This window comes from Eublepharis macularius, chromosome 9, assembly GCF_028583425.1.
Source record: "Eublepharis macularius isolate TG4126 chromosome 9, MPM_Emac_v1.0, whole genome shotgun sequence".
Lineage (NCBI taxonomy): Eukaryota > Metazoa > Chordata > Lepidosauria > Squamata > Eublepharidae > Eublepharis > Eublepharis macularius.
The window spans coordinates 9997052-10013603 of NC_072798.1; positions in this window are offsets into that span (position 1 = coordinate 9997052).

The window sequence follows — 16552 nt, forward strand, 5'->3', positions numbered from 1 at the left end:
GATTTGAACCTGGGGTTTACAGCCACTGTGTGGTGGGCAACAACATGAGCGCAGCTGTGCTGGATCAACCTGTTCCATCTAAAAGCATCACACAGTGGCCAGGAAGATGTCCCAGAAGGCCTATAATTAATTAGTTAAATATTTAGAACATTTATGTTTAAAACATAAAACATTTATAAGAGGGTATGGAGGCCAACACTCCTCTGTAACAGCCCAGCACAGAGAACTTTCCACCTTCCACTTTGGGGTAGGTTTGTCAGTCCTCCAGCGGGGAAGGTGGCTCCCCCATCTTTACTGTCAGACCTCTCTAGGAATAGGCTTACCATTTGCCACTTATGTTTGGCAATCTCCAGGAAAAAATTAAAGGAAAAAGAAGGCTCCAGCCTAGTCACTGCCATGTCACTTCTGGGTACAATCTGGCAATGACAATGGTAGCTCTAGGAATCACTACCACTCTATAGTAAAACTATTTGGTGATTCTGATGTTATACACCCCACCCCCACATCCCTGCTCTCAGACCCTACCAATCATTGCCAGATATGGTCTGGCAACCCTGTTTAGGAATTGCCAAAAACTCTATGGTTCACCAAAGAGTTTTGGGTAATTCCTAGAGAGTCATGATGTCACTTTTGGATTTTCCCGAAAGTGATGCTACACAATCGGACTGATGACCACGTCCCATGCCCCTACTCCCCCCAGTCTCTTGCTGTTTGTGAGGCTAAGCCTAGCAATATTACTTGGGGGGAAGGTAATGGTAGGGCAACAGGTGGCTACCTGGAGCTTTAGCCAGTAAGACCAGAGGGTGCATTACCTCACTGGAAGCACAGTTTCACCCTCAGTAAGATTTGTTCTTTTTGAGGGGAGGGGGAAGTTTTTGGTTTGTGACATAATAGAACAGGAGCAGGATTGCCAACCTCCAGTTGAGGCCTGGAGATCTCCTGGAATTACAACTGATCTCCAGACAATAGAGATCATGTCCTTGGAGGAAATGGCTGCTTTGGAGCATGGCATCTATGGCATTATGCCCTGCTGAGGTTCCTCCTCTCCATGAATCCCACCTTCTCCAGGCTCCACCCTCTAATCTCCAGGAATTTCCCAACCCAGAGTTGGCAACCTTATCATAAAGAGAAACACATGGAATAAATTGTATAACTAAGTCAGTAAAGCCCCTGGTTTGATCCCTGAACTTGTCTGCTCTCAGACCCAACAAGATTTAATGCTGAAAAGCAGGGCTTTTTTCCTGGGAAAAGAGGTGGTGGAACTCAGTGGGTTGCCCTCGGAGAAAATGGTCACGTGGCTGGTGGCCCCGCCCCCTGATCTCCAGACAGAGGGGAGTTTAGATTGCCCTCCGTGCCACTGGAGCGGCATGGAGGGCAATCTAAACTCCCCTCTGTCTGGAGATCAGGGGGTGGGGCCACCAGCCACGTGACCATTTTCAATAGGTGCCGGAACTCCATTCCACCGTGTTACTGCTGAAAAAAAGCCCTGCTGAAAAGTTTTCCTATTGTTTCCTCCACTGAGTTCCCACCTTTCCCTAAACCTAGACCTTCCCAGGCTCCATCCCCAAACCACCAGGAATTTCCCAACCCAGAGTTGGCATCCATAAACGGGTGAATTTCTGGTCAAGCTCAAATCTCCTGTAACTGTTTTTGACTGTGGACTTGGCTTAAAGGGAACAAGGGGGGGACCCTGAAAGCAGGGAGGCCAGATTTCTTCAGCCTGGGGGCTGAATCCTTCCCAGCCCAGCTGTTTGGGGATTCCCCCAGCAGCGATGATGTCACCGCTCCCCTCTGTCAAAGGACTGTCGAGGGTCTGGCCCTGCCTAGAAATGTCTCAGCCCCACCTAATAAGCTGCTTAACAGACCTTATAGCAATAAACAAAGCCATTAAAATTACAATGGCAATGCGTCATAATATCAGCCTCTGCGTGTGTGTCTGCGGCATCGAGATTTTTATGTGCCACATACAATCACGCACTTCGTTCAGACTCCTGCGAGAAAAACCTGGCCTTTGCCTTCCTTCTCAAAACTCATCTTGCTCCGGCAAGCCCATCTTGAGCAGTAGTGCCAAAAAAGGGATGGCTGCGAATTGCTTGCCACTGTTATTTCAGTCCCCAAATACATGTTTCAATTTCTCTTCTCCCTGTTTGAACTGAACAGAGCCTACGGTTCTTTATCTCTGTGTCATCTTCGATTTCTCTGCATGGATTTCCCCCCTTATAATGTAAACATTTCCAACATTAATGTAAACATTTCCAACATTTCCAACATTAGCATTATTTTTATTTATTTATTTGCTTCATTTAGACCTTCCACACTATATTTTGTTCTGCCCCTTGTATACAGAGCTCAGAAATAAATTCTTTATTGAAATCTTTAAAAACATTGATGCTTCCCCTCCTCTTTTCCGACTTGGTTCTATGCATCTCCTATAGAGCAGCCGTTTTCCCTGGCAGCTATGAAAATCCGGGCTCGAGCTGTGCTTACTGGTTGAGACTCCTTTCACCTATGTATAACGAAGGTGCCCATGTGTTTTAATGTACTTTTATGTATTTTTATCATTATACTTTTATCATTCATGTCTTACTTATGTATTTCACTTGATTGTGATGGTCTTTGGCCACATGCAATAAATATTCCAAAATCTGAAAATGTGTACTATATTTGTACTCCGCTTTTCTCTCCAATAAGTGAGAGCATGCCACTGGTCCAAGCAAGCTTCCAGGACAGAGAATCTCTTTACACGAGATGCCTTGGCATGTATTTGTCGAGTGTGGGGAGACGCAATGTTAGCCAGGCAGCATAGTTTAAAAAGACAGAGCCAGCAGAGATCGCTCCACAGAGAGTTTGTTAATTTCATTTCCCCCCTCCTCAAGGCTCTGTCAATTTCACCTCTTGAGTCTAAAGCTGTATGGAATCACAACCAGAGGGCATCGAGGAATGGAAACGGGCTGGAGCTGCCTTCCAGAGCCAGGCTTGGACCTGTTGAGGTTCTAATGGGCTGAAGTTTCCCTTCTGGTATTTCACAGCCCCTTCACACATCTCCAGCATACAGCAAAGCCTTTGCCCTGCCTCCAACTCTGTCTTTTTAAATTACCCTTCCTGGCTAAAATTTCATCTCCCTACACATGTTCTTCACATATTATATGTCTTAAGTCGAGAGACTCAGATCGGAGATTCAAACCTGGGTTTCCCAGATCCTAATTTGATCCAGCAGTAGATTTCCACTCATGGAAGGGGAGGGGGTTTTTGCTGGTTTTGTCCTCCCACGTCAGATTCCTAGTTTGCCCCCATGTTGTTCCTTAGAGTTTTCTGTTCCCAGATGCAGCACTCGAGGGAGGAGTTCCAGATGCAGAAGGACAGGGGAGAAGGTCCCATGCTGTATATAAAATTCTTTCCATCAGTAGAAATTACTGTTGGATCCAACTCGATGTATGCATGTATGTGTTGGTGGTGGAAAGTGCCATCAAGTTGTTGCCGACAACAAAACCCAGTATTTTGAATTGATTTCAGGATGCATATACAACTGGCCTGGCCTGAAAAAGAAATATTTTTATACTGATAAAGCTGTAGTGTTGTGTTTGTCAGGCGTTCAGGATCACCTGTCCTACCCCTGCAGCTGAAGCCAGGCAGCTGAAGCTGTTGCTGTTGAGGTGATGCCGTCATTTGAGCTGAAGTGGGAAACTGAGAATGGGAGGTTCCTGTTGTAATCACTCCCAAGTCTGGGAGCCTGCCTGGCCTTGAGAAGTCCATGAATCACACAGCCTGTTTTCCTGCTTGCAGAGTTAGAGGACTGTTAGGAGAAAGGGGGGGGGGGAATTAGAAGTAATAACAACAACATTCAATTTATATACCACCCTTCAGGATGACTTGACACCCACTCAGAGCAGTTTACAAAGTATGTTATCCCCACCACAACTTTGAGAATCTCCCCATTTGCAGATTGTTGTTGTTGGTTAGTCTACTTGGTTCTTACCATTGTCTGTTCCATGCAAAGTGAAAACAGTAGCCCTTGTAGCTTTGTGGTGCTCTTTAGAAAGTTGCCGTCACTCTCTGTGCTGTTCTTAGATTTTTGATAAACCATTTGCAGATTGTTGTTGCTGTTCTTCCTCTTCTGCACCGTCACTCTACAACCCTGGTCTTCATCATCATCATCATCATCATCATCATCATCATCATAACAACAACAACAACATTTGATTTATATACTGCCCTTCAGGACAACTTAACACCTACTCAGAGAGGTTTACAAAGTATGTTGTTATCATCCCCACAACAAAACACAGTGGGGCTGAGAGAACTCCGAGAAGCTGTGACTGACCCAAGGTCACCCAGCTGGCTTCAAGTCCCCAGCTGGGGAATCAAACCCAGTTTTCCAGATTAGAGTCCTGTGCTCTTAATCACTACACCAAACTGGCTCTCACTGGAGGTCTCCCATCCAATTACTGACCAAAGCTGACCCTGCTTAGCTTCTGAGATCTGACAAGATCGGGATTGCCTGGGCTATCCAGGCCTATATATAATTTATTGATTTTATGTATTAAAACATTTTCTCCTCCTTTCCTCGTGGATACGCACACACAAAAGACAAGGAAAAAAGGGAAACAAACCCGCCTGAAATCAAGTCAGGAACCAAAAGGTTGAGCAATATAACAATTTATTGTACAGCGCACAGATTCATAAGATTAAAACATCATGTAGGAAATACCTTTTAAAAACATTCACAACAAATCACAGTATGTTTACACATACATATTGACCAAAAGACCAAACGTGTTTCAGCCCTTGAGGTCTTCTTTAATGGTCCAAAATTATTTTCACAGGCTAGTCCAATTGCAGCGGTATTTATAATTAATTCATCACAGTCAGTTACAGGTTTCTTTGTTCTTTCTCCACTCGCCAGTGCTTCACTTGACTAGTCTAAATAATACACACACAAACTCTAATCTGGAGAACTGGGTTTGATTCCCCACTCCTTCACTTGAAGCCAGCTGACCTTGGCTCAGTCACAGCTTCTTGGAGCTCTCTCAGCCCCACCCACATCACAGGGTGACTGTTTTTGTGGGGATAACAACATACTTTGTAAACTGCTCTGAGTGGGTGTTAAGTTGTCCTGAAGGACAGTATATAAATCGAATGTTGTTATGATGATGGTGATGATGATGATGATGATGATGAAGAAGAAGAAGAAGAAGAAGAAGAAGAAGAAGAAGAAGAAGAAGAAGAAGAAGAAGAAGACCAGGGTTGTAGGGGCAGGCAACGGAAAACCATCTGTGTTAGTCTCTTGCCATGAAAACCTCACAAGGGTTGCCATAAGTCAGCTATGACTTGAGGGCACTCTCCACCACCACCAGGTAGGTAGGTAGATAAGTATGTGCCATCAAGTCGCAACTGACATGGTGATCAGAGCAAAGGGCTTTCAAGGCAAGAGAGGAGCAGAGGTGGTTTACCATTGCCTTACTGCACAGAGCAACTGCAGTCTTCCTTGGTGGTCTCCCATTCAAGTACAGATTGGGGCCGACCTTGCTTAGCTTCTGAGATCCAATGAGTTCAGTCTGTACCATGCTGCCTTCCCACTTCTGGGCTTTATTAGCTAATCCCAAAATCATGACGGTTCAGAATCATAAAGAGAAGGTGGACCCTCGAGAAGGCTCTTCTGCTCTTTTGTGAGTGACAGTGCAGAAGAGGAAGAACAGCAACAACAATCTGCAAATGGTTTATCAAAAATCGAAAAACAGAACAGAGAGTGATGGCAACCTTCTAAAGAGCACCACAAAGCTACAAGGGCTACTGTTTTCACTTTGCATGGAACAGACAATGGTAAGAACCAAGTAGACTAACCAACTTTATTGTAGCGTAAGCTTTCAAGAACCACAGCTCTCTTCATCAGATGCATCTGATGAAGAGAGCTGTGGTTCTCGAAAGCTTATGCTACAATAAAGTTGGTTAGTCTTAAAGATGCTACTGGATTCTTTACTATTTTGTAAATACAGACTAACCCATCTAACTCTTCTGGTAGGATCCAGTGAGACTCAATTTTCAGAGGATACATCCCTGACAAAGGAACATTTGCCTGAAATTTCCCCAAATCTTTAACCCCACCCTGGTGTACAGAGCTCTGAGACCTTCCTTTCTTGGTCTTACCCTTGCCTCTCCATCCCTTCAACCATCCATCTGTTTAAAGAATTAAGAGTGTGGCGTCGGAACACTTCACAAGCACCTGAGTTCACAAGCATTAGAGATGGAAGCTTCTGCCACACCCGCCTTGAGCTTCAGCCGATTTAAGGTTTAGAAGGGATTAAGCAAACTGTTTTTTTGACGGAAGGTGCAGAGACTGTGTAAACTGTCTGATGGGGCAGAGGTTCAAAAGAAGCAACAGAAATTGCCTTGTGCAATCGAAGGGATAGAATGGGCTGTGCGAACCAGCTGGCGTGCCACACCAATGGCACCATGCCACACCAATGGCGTCTTGCCAGTGAAACAATATGAATAAGAACTCTGTTTAAAATGAATGTGCTTAGACATCCTTAGAGAAGTCCCGTCTCTCATATAAAGTCCAGGACCTGGGAGGTATACAAGCTTTGGCAACAACAGATGATTGGAGTGGTATTTTCCAGCGAGGGGGGGAGATGAGTTGTAGAATAATTCAGGGCAAGGATGGGGAACCGGTTCAACACCGAAGGTCCCATCAGAAACATACTATTACCTGCAGGGCCCTGGTAATTATTTTGATTAATATAATTGTACGGCAATTAATGCACTGAGAAGTGGGAGAACCGAGTTTTGCAGCCAGCGAGGATGACTCAGAACCCAAAGCGCTGCCAGTCTCAAATGGGTAGATATTATGACTCGAGATGCCACCCCCTCTCCAACACAGAAGATATTGGCTTTAAAAGAATGTGTAGAATCCACAAGATGTCCTGTGTAGAAGTCATTGAAAAGATATTTCCTTGGCCATTTGTAAAAGGGAAAGGAGAAAATGGGGAGGTGGGGGAGTAAGAAAAAAAATTCTAACGGATTCATTGTGGCAAAAGTTTTCCTGGTTCGAATCCCTCTCTGACAGAGGCATAACGTGGTTTTCTAACCAGTCGGGACTCGGGACAAACAACAAGCCCAAAGGGGACCAATCAGACTTTTCAACACCTGTGAGATAAGAACAAAGATAAGACTCAGTCACAACATCAGCCAGTGGCGATAGTTATGCCAACGCAACGCTTGCAATGGGTGAGAATCCCTCCATCCCGATTAAGCTCAAGCTGAAGAGAATCAAATGTGCTGATACAGTTTAGTTCACAAAACAAAAAGTAGATTGCTACACGTGAAGGAACAAGGTAATCCAATCGCCGATCAGATATGAAAAAGTCAAACTATATATTTTTGCAGATAATTTTCTTTTTTACAGCAAACGAGCTATCAGTGATGAATACATATACATTAAGGACGGCAAATGGCGCAGCCTCAAACCACTGTTAAACAAAATAGTAATCAAACGTTCACGTGATAAGACTGAATATGGTCAATTAAAGTCCACTGGGAATATCCCAACAGTAAGTCTCTAAGTAAGTACCGTACAGTCCTATGCATCGTTAATTGTTGCTTTTTTCCTTTCTTTGTTTCAGGTGAAGGTGTCAGTCATCAGGACTATTTTGTGACTAGGTTCACTCAGCAATATTTTGAGATTTTTGTTGTAAAAAAGAAAATTATCTGCAAAAATATATAGTTTGACTTTTTCATATGCGATTGACGATTGTATTACCTTGTTCCTTCACGTGTAGAGATCTACTTTTTGTTTTGTAATTTATCCAGTGGGGGTGCCTCTGCAAAATAGTTCTGATACAGTTTAGTTTGGCAGTTTCATACCGAAGACTCCAAATGAGAATTTTTTAAAAAATTGCAGTATGCAATCTGCCTCGGATCTCAGTGAGAAAGGTGGAACAACGGAAGGAAGCTGACGACTTACCGGATAGCTGGGGTTGGTACTGGTTGCAGGACGCAGTGGAGGCGGGGTTACCTGAAGGAGGAGGAGCATCCATCCTGCGCTGGTCCAGCCGCATGGTCAGTGCCATTACACCCGAGCATCAGCAGGAGCAGCTTGTCACCCTCCCACCCTCCACCGATTCAGGACTATTGGGAGGTACTGTCACAGCTTTATGGGTTGGCAGTTTTGAGGCATCGGGCCGGATCCCAACAGGGTGAGTCAGCCTTTGGGACTGCTCACCCTGATGGATCTGGAAGCAAGGTTCACCAGGCAGGGCCGGTGATGGAACGTGTGCTGAGATGTGCCAGCGGGAGGCTCGTGGGAGATGCATTGGTCAGCAGCCAGGCCCCCGGATCCGTGCCCAGATGCCAGGCCAATGCTCCATCCAGCTGTAATCAACAAAGTTGTGGCCATTCCTAACCCAAACAAGTTTCTGGTGTGAGTCATTAGCCGCAAGGCAGTCTGACATAGCACATAGGCGACAACAGCAATAATGAAAAAGAAGAAGAAGAAATAGTAGTAGTAATAGTACTAGGAAGGGAAAGCTTCAGGAGAATGAAATTGTCTTCCATTTGTTTCTGAATGTTGCCATTTTTATCCGGGGGGGGGGATGTCCAATTTATTTCCCGGTGTACAAATTGCATGTCCTACTTACAGGCAGAAGGACATTGCAAGCAAGTGATGAGACTCCAATATATTGAAGGATGGGCCAGAGGAATGGACAGCTAATGGCACGGCTGATCTTGTTAAGCTCCGTCAGAGATATTGGGGCAGCGTTGCCAGCTGGCTTAGTTGCAGGGCACAGTTCCTGAGTCTGTGCCTCTGCCTTCCGCAGGAGCAGAGTCAGACCCGGCCGAGAAAATGACAGAAGCGCAGCTCCTCACCGGAACCACTCCAAAGTAGGATCAGTGATCCGCAACTCATTCTGAGCAATGACATTTCCTAGACATTTGGAGGGAGGACTGTGGCTCAGCGGTAGATTATCTGCTTTGCATGCAGAAGGTCCCAGCCTCAATCTAATGCTGCACGGTGCTTCCCAGGGCCATTTCAGGTCAGGAAAGCAGCATGTGGTGGAAGGTCTAAGCCCTCTCTTCCAGTGCCCTGTCCTGGGAGAGAATCTGTCTGACCAGGGCTCATTTGGAGGGGGAACGCACAGGAACGCAGTTCTGGAAGTGCCCCAAAGAGGTCACATGACAGGTGGCCCCGCCCACCTGACTCTCTGCCATTTTGGGCCCATTTTGGTTTGGATTGGGGCCAAAACAGCCCGGATCAGGCCTCTGACGGGTGGTGGATCACTCTCCCGCTCAGTAGTGGCCTGATCCTGACCATGTTGGGCTCCTTTTCAGCCATTTTCAGCCCCTTTTTGCCATTTTGGTCCCAATTTCAGCCATGAATGGCCAGGACTGGGTCCAGAACAGCTAGGATAGGTGATGTCAGAGGGTGTGGCAGATGCAAATTGTTATGCTAATGACACACTTCTGGCAATGTCAAGGGGAGTGGCATATGCTAATGAATTATGCTAATGCATTCCTCCAGCTCTTTTTCTACAAAATGACCCCTGTGTCTGACACATACCTTGGAATCATGGAACTTTGGAATACATTTCTGGACCTGTCCTGGGGACATCCCTTAGCAAAAACATAATGTGCAGTTACGTCAAAATTCTGTCCCTGTATCGACACTCTTTCAGGACCCAACCCCACCAGCAGGGGAAAGCACAGCGGGTTTCAGAAGGGCCTCTAGAATCTTTCGATCAGGCTTTGGAACTCATGAGACCTCAACATTTTTAGAACTATGGGGGCATCTCAAACAGACAAATCCCATGATTATAAGGGCATATTTGAAGTGGCCCTGACGGCCTCTTTCATGCAATATCAAAGTGGATCAGTCCCAGTATAATCCTAACGGACACCGCTGGTATTACCATGAGCTCTGTGGCCCCTCTGGTGGCCAACGCCAGTCAACAGGACTTGTGTTAAAGAGATGGCAGAGCTAGAATCATAGAATCATAGAGTTGGAAGGGGCCTTACAGAACATCGAGTCCAACCCCCTGCCCAATGCAGGAGCAGCCTAAAGCATCCCCAACAAGGATTCATGCAGCTGCTCCTTGAAGACTGCCAATGAGGGGGAACCCACCACGTGATCCCTAGGCAGCCGATTCCCCTGCTGAATTACTCTTAATGGGAATAGATCCAGAGGGGTTAGCCGTGTTAGTCTGTAGTAGCAAAATCAAAAAGAGTCCAGTAGCACCTTTAAAACTAACCAATTTTATTGAAGCATAAGTTTTCGAGAATCACAGTTCTCTGACGAAGAGAACTGTGATTCTCGAAAGCTTATGCTACAATAAAATTGGTTAGTCTTAAAGGTGCTACTGGACTCTTTTTGATCTTAATGGGAAGAAGTTTTTCCTAACATCCAGCTGGTACCTCCCGCCCTGTAGTTTAAACCCACTGTTTCAAGTCTTATCCACTGTTGCCAACAGGAACAGCTCCCTTCCGTCCTCTAAGTGACAACCTTTTAAATACTTAAAGAGAGCAATCATGGCTCCCCTCAACCTCCTCTTCTCTTCTCCGAACTTTCCTCGTAGGGCTTGGTCTCCAGGCCCTTGATCATCCTGGTTGCTCTCCTCTGCACCTGTTCCAATTTGTCCACCTCCTTTTTGAAGTTAAGCCTCCTGAACTGCACACAATACTCCAGGTGGGGCCTGAGCAATGCAGTATATAGTGGGACAATGACATCGGCCCTTAAAGGGACAGCACACAAAGGTAACGCCGGCGATGTCTCTGTTTGCAAAACGGTCATGGGCCATTTGGCTTCCATTTCCACGGAAAGTGCGTTCCCCAAAAAGGCACCCAAAAAACGAAAGCTAAATGGCCCACAACTGTTTTGCAAATGGAAACATCTGGATTCATGAGCAACAGCCGCCAGCATTCGGTGAGTGGGCCGTCCCTTTATGGGTGTGTAGAAATGGCCATCCTGTGGTTTGGATGTTATGCCTTTGTGAATACACCCCAAGATTGTGTTTGCCTTTTTTGCTGCTGCATCACTCTGACTGCTCATAATTAGCTTCCCATCCACCCATATCCCAAGATCCTGTTCACACTCACTGCCACCCAGAAGTGTGTCCAGTATGCATGCTTTGAATTTTTGTTGCCCAGATAGAGAACCTGGCATGTATCCATGTTAAATTGCAGGTCAGCTAGCTGGTCTGTAGTTCCCAGGATCATCCTTTCCCCCTTTCTTGAATATTGGGACGACATTTGCCCTCCTCCAGTCTTCCGGCACGTCATCTGTCCTGGAAAATGAGCGACAAAGGGTCAATAGCTAGAGCTATAACCCAGTCTTAGAATCATAGAAACATAGGATATCAAGAGCCATCTAGTGCTACCCTCTGCAGAATGCAGGGCATTCACATCTATCCCCCCTTCATTTCCCCTAGTGACCCCTGCTCTGTGCCCAAAGGAGTGCAAAAACCCTCCAGGATCCCCAACCAATCTGGCCTAGGGGGAAATTTCTTCCTGACCCCAAAGTGGTGATTGCCCTTACCCTGGGCATATAAGAAAGGGCCACGAGAGCCTGGCACTGGCTCATCTCTTAATGGACTCCCTCCCCCTCCCTACATCATCATCATCATCATCATCATCATCATCATCATCATTTGTAAACTTTGTAAACCTCTCTGAGTGGGCATTAGGTTGTCCTGAAGGGTGGTATATAAATCATCATCATCATCATCATCATCATTATTGATGATGATGATGATGATGATTTATATACCACCCTTCAGGACAACCTAATGCCCACTCAGAGAGGTTTACAAAGTATGTTATTATTATCCCCACAACAATTGCCCTGTGAGGTGGGTGGGGCTGAGAGGGCTCTGAGAGAGCTGTGACGGACCCCAGGTCACCCAGCTGGCTTCAAGTGGAGGAGTGGGGAATCAAACCCAGCTCTCTGCCATCTAGCCTCTTCTTAAAAACTTCCAAGGAAGGAGGACAGATGCTTTTAATTGAGTAGTGGGTTGTATATCATCCAGGTTGCAGGTCCGCCAAACACACACCAGTGCTATTCTGAAAGCCTTTGGGATTTAGTGTCCAGAATCGGGAAACTCAAGTGCAAATCCTTACACTACCTTGCAGCACATTAGTAAAGAGTCCAGTAGCACCTTTAAGACTAACCAACTTTATAATAGCATAAGCTTTTGAGAACCACAGCTCTCTTCATCAAATGCATCTGACGAAGAGAGCTGTGGTTCTCGAAAGCTTATGCTACCACAAAGTTGATTAGTCTTAAAGGTGCTACTGGACTCTTTACTATTTTCCAACCCTAGGATTGTATGATACGTGTGTGTGTTTCTGTGCAATTTTCCATTCAAAAAACCTAAAGCTCTTTCCAGGTCTTTCTCCAGGCTTTCTCCAGTTGTAAAGGAGATAGAGATCTGCCCAATATTACTTGCACCCTGTACCCTTATTAAAAAATCCATAAAAGGGTGTCTCCCTGATTTTTAACAGCCACCAGTCTGAGGAATCCTGCCCCTTCTTTGCCAACTTGGCACCCTCAGCGGCTATTAGATGCATAAAAACCTGGCCCAGGTTCCAAGTGGAAAGAGAAAGAGGTTCAATTACCCTCAATTTCATCTCTTCCCCTCGAAGGAATGATCTCACAGAAGAGTGGGGTAGGGTCAGGAGGAACTGGCAAAGCCCAGAGCCCTTTTTGTGACTCCCAGAGTGCTTGAATATGCAAAAAGCTTCATTGTCTATCACACCCTTTACCTTTCAGGAGCTGGCACACCTGCAGAGAACATGCCAAAAACATGCTTTGCAGGGAAAGACGGTCCTGTGAAATGCAGGAGTTTGATTCGCATTAGAAGAGGCTGCAACACAATATTCGTTCAAACCCTTTTGCTAAGTGGAATTCGGGGTCACAGACATGGTTCCCCACTCCCTGATTTTATCTTCAAAACAACCCTGTAATGTAGGTAAGCCCGAGAGAGCCTTGGAGAGCAATCCTAAGAAAGTCTACTCAGAATTGTACTCATGTCTATTCAAAGAGGTTTATTCCCAGGAAAGTGCTCTTTGGATGTCACCGTGACTGGCTCAAAGTCACCCAGTGTGTAGAATTGTCAACAGACCTGGACTAGTTTGGGACTAGAATTAAGCCCTTCAATTCTGGGGCCATAATCCAAAATCCCTCATCATGCCTGCTTTTTTTTTCTTAACATAAAGATAGCTGGAGATCTGATAAGACTTCTTCTGCATCCCGTGCAACTAAACCCTAAGGGGCGAAAGCATTCCTGGACTCCGAAATCATCCGTTCCTTTTGTAATTATGGCCATTTTCACACGGGCCCCGGGAGATTGCGCAAACTCACAGCATGAAGCGTCTTCCTAGCATGATCTCCTGGCATGATCCCCTTTAATGGCCTGATGACATCTGAAAAAGGGCCATTAAATGAGATCGTGCCAGGAAATTGCACTAGGAAAACGCTTTTATACTGTGAGTTTTGCGCGATCTTCCGGGTGCGGGGCCATGTGAAAATGGCCTATGTGTGTGTATGTGAGCCAAGGGAAAGTCAGTGTCCCAACGCCCCTTTACTTTAAAAAATCCCTGCATATAGAAAACTAGTGTGTCAGGGTGAAGGACAAGCTAGCACCCTTCTTTCTGAAATCTAGCTTTCTATATGAAAGAAGGGTTTTTTTTAAAGCACAAGGGAAAATGAAACTTGCAATCCCCCACCTGAAACAGAACAGTGAACTAAATCCTGTGCTCTTTTGCCATGATTGTAACAACAACAACAATCAATTTATATACTGTCCTTCAGGACAACTTAACACCCACTCAGAGCGGTTTATAAAGTATGTCATTATTATCCCCACAATATCACCCTGTGAGGTGGGTGGGGATGAGAGAGCTCCTAGAAGCTGTGACTGACCCAAGGTCACCCAGCTGGCTTCAAGTGGAGGAGTGGGGAATCAAACCTGGCTCTCCAGATTAGAGTCCTGCTGCTCTTAAGTGACTGACCCACGGTCACCCAGCTGGCTTCAAGTGGAGGAGTGGGGAATCAAACCCGGTTCTCCCGATTAGAGTCCACCCACTCTTAACCACTACCCCAAACTGGCTCTCCAAACTGTATGATTCCAAGCTCTTAGCGGAGGCCCCGTGCTTTTGACCACAGAGGTACTTCTGTGAGTAATATGAACAAGATCACCCAGCGAAGGCAAGAAGTCATGGCAGAACTGAAACAGAACTCCTCTCTGCAAAGTCTTTTGCAGCCACACCTACTCTAGATACCTGCTCAAGGCCTAGTGCAGTGAAATGTCGACTGGCGGAGAAGGGGGGAGAAGAAAATTCCTTATGACTCAGAAGTACAAGGCGTGCAGCTTTCTGCTCCGTTCTGGCCGGCTTGCATGGAAGCACCGGCGTTAATCACACCCCATAATGGGTGCCATTTAATTTTCCTCCAGTGTTTCAATTAAATTAATCGAGCAATTAAAATTAATTAAAGTTACATCATTTCAAATGGAAGCAAGAAGCTCCTGTAGAGACTGCCGAGGCCTTCGGAGGAGGGGAAGGAAGGGGAGGGGTGGGAAAGGCGAGGAAGAAGAGCGGCAACTGGGAACCAGGTTGGGCGCGTTTTCACACACGCTTCCTTTCCAGCTTTGCTTGTGGTTAGCTCGGGGGCTGGTTAAGAATCAAGGCCCACGAACACAAGCCAGATGGAAACAACGATGGCCTCTGTGGCCACTGATTTTGACTCTTACTCCAACTCATTTCACTCCCGATGTATTGTCGAAGGCTTTCACGGCCGGAGAACGATGGTCGTTGTGGGTTTTCCGGGCTGTATTGCCGTGGTCTTGGCATTGTAGTTCCTGATGTTTTGCCAGCAGCTGTGGCTGGCATCTTCAGAAGTGTAGCACCAAAAGACAGAGATCTCTCAGTGTCACAGTGTGGAGAAGATGTTGGCAGGTAATTTATATCTACTCAGGAAGGTGGGTTTGGGCTGAGTCATCCTGTAAGATCTCTGTCTTTTGGTGCTACACCTCTGAAGAGGCCAGCCACAGCTGCTGGTGAAACGTCAGGAACTACAATGTCAAGACCACGGCAATACAGCACGGAAAACCCACAACAACCATCATTTCACTCCGTTTCAGTTCCACAAGAACAGAAGCTCCGTTCCATTCCTTTAGTGTCCCTGATTTTTCTCTCTGCGCTGCACTCCTGGCCCTCTTTCATTCCAGTTTAACTTGGCGAATGTCTAAAATTAACAATAGAAGCAGATTTTTTTTAAAGTTCTTTATTCATTTGCACCTCTGTGCTCCTGATGTACAGATATGCATATGGATAAAACATAAAAGTTGCAATTTTTGGCTTGGGAAACTCCTGGGATGCTGCATGGGGAGGATGAAGTATGAAGAAGAATGAGAACTCAGTTGGGATGTGATGCTATAGATTCCCCCTTCCAATGCTGCCATTTTCTTCAGGGGATTGGTTTTCTGCAGGGTTGAAAAGCCTCTGCTGGGGGTGTGAGATATCCTGCCCCCCAAGCTCTCGTTTCCCACTGCAGCTGCAGGAGAAATTTTTTTAGATGGTTCTGGGGCTGACAGTGTGATGTTATTTCCAGGAGTGACATCACTCCACTCTAGGAACTGCTGGAAACTCTATGGTTGACCAGTTTTGGCACAAACACTTTAACCTTTACAGCAGACCCCCTCATTTCTCAGTGTCTCCAGTGGGCAATGTCAAAGGGAAGGGTTAGAATCAAGGGGCAGGCTATTTTTTGCTTGAAGAATATATATATTGGTTGTTGGGGGTTTTCCGGGCTGTCTTGCCGTGGTCTTGGCATTGTAGTTCCTGACGTTTCGCCAGCAGCTGTGGCTGGCATCTTCAGAGGTGTAGCACCAAAAGACAGAGATCTCTCAGTGTCTGAGAGATCTCTGTCTTTTGGTGCTACACCTCTGAAGATGCCAGCCACAGCTGCTGGCGAAACGTCAGGAACTACAATGCCAAGACCACGGCAAGACAGCCCGGAAAACCCCCAACAACCATCGTTCTCCGGCCGTGAAAGCCTTCGACAATACATCAATATATATATTCTTTACTTAATTCATAACCTGCATTTCTTGCTGAGACTCAAGGCAGATTGCAAAATATAAAAATTCAATCCAGCAGCTCCCGGCCCTTCCGGCCACTTGCACCCGTTCTGATGGTCTGGGGGTGATTTGAGATGCCTCCTTATCAATGGAGGCCCAGATCACGGCGATTGCCAGATCTGCTTTATTCCATCTGTGACAGGTCGAGTAGCTTGTCCCTAACCGTTTGAACCATGACTTAACGACAGTGATCCAAGCAATATCCTCCTCTAGATTAGACTACTGTAACTCACTGTATGCACGGCTACCCTTGCGTATGATCCGGAAATTGCAATGAGTCCAGAATGCAGCTGTGCATGTCCTTATGAGAGTGCTATCTAGGGCACATATAACACCTATTCTGCTCCAGCTGCTCTGATTCCCAGTGGAATTCCGGATTAGGTTCAAGGAGTTGTTTTTGACCTATAAAGCCCTTAGCAGACTGG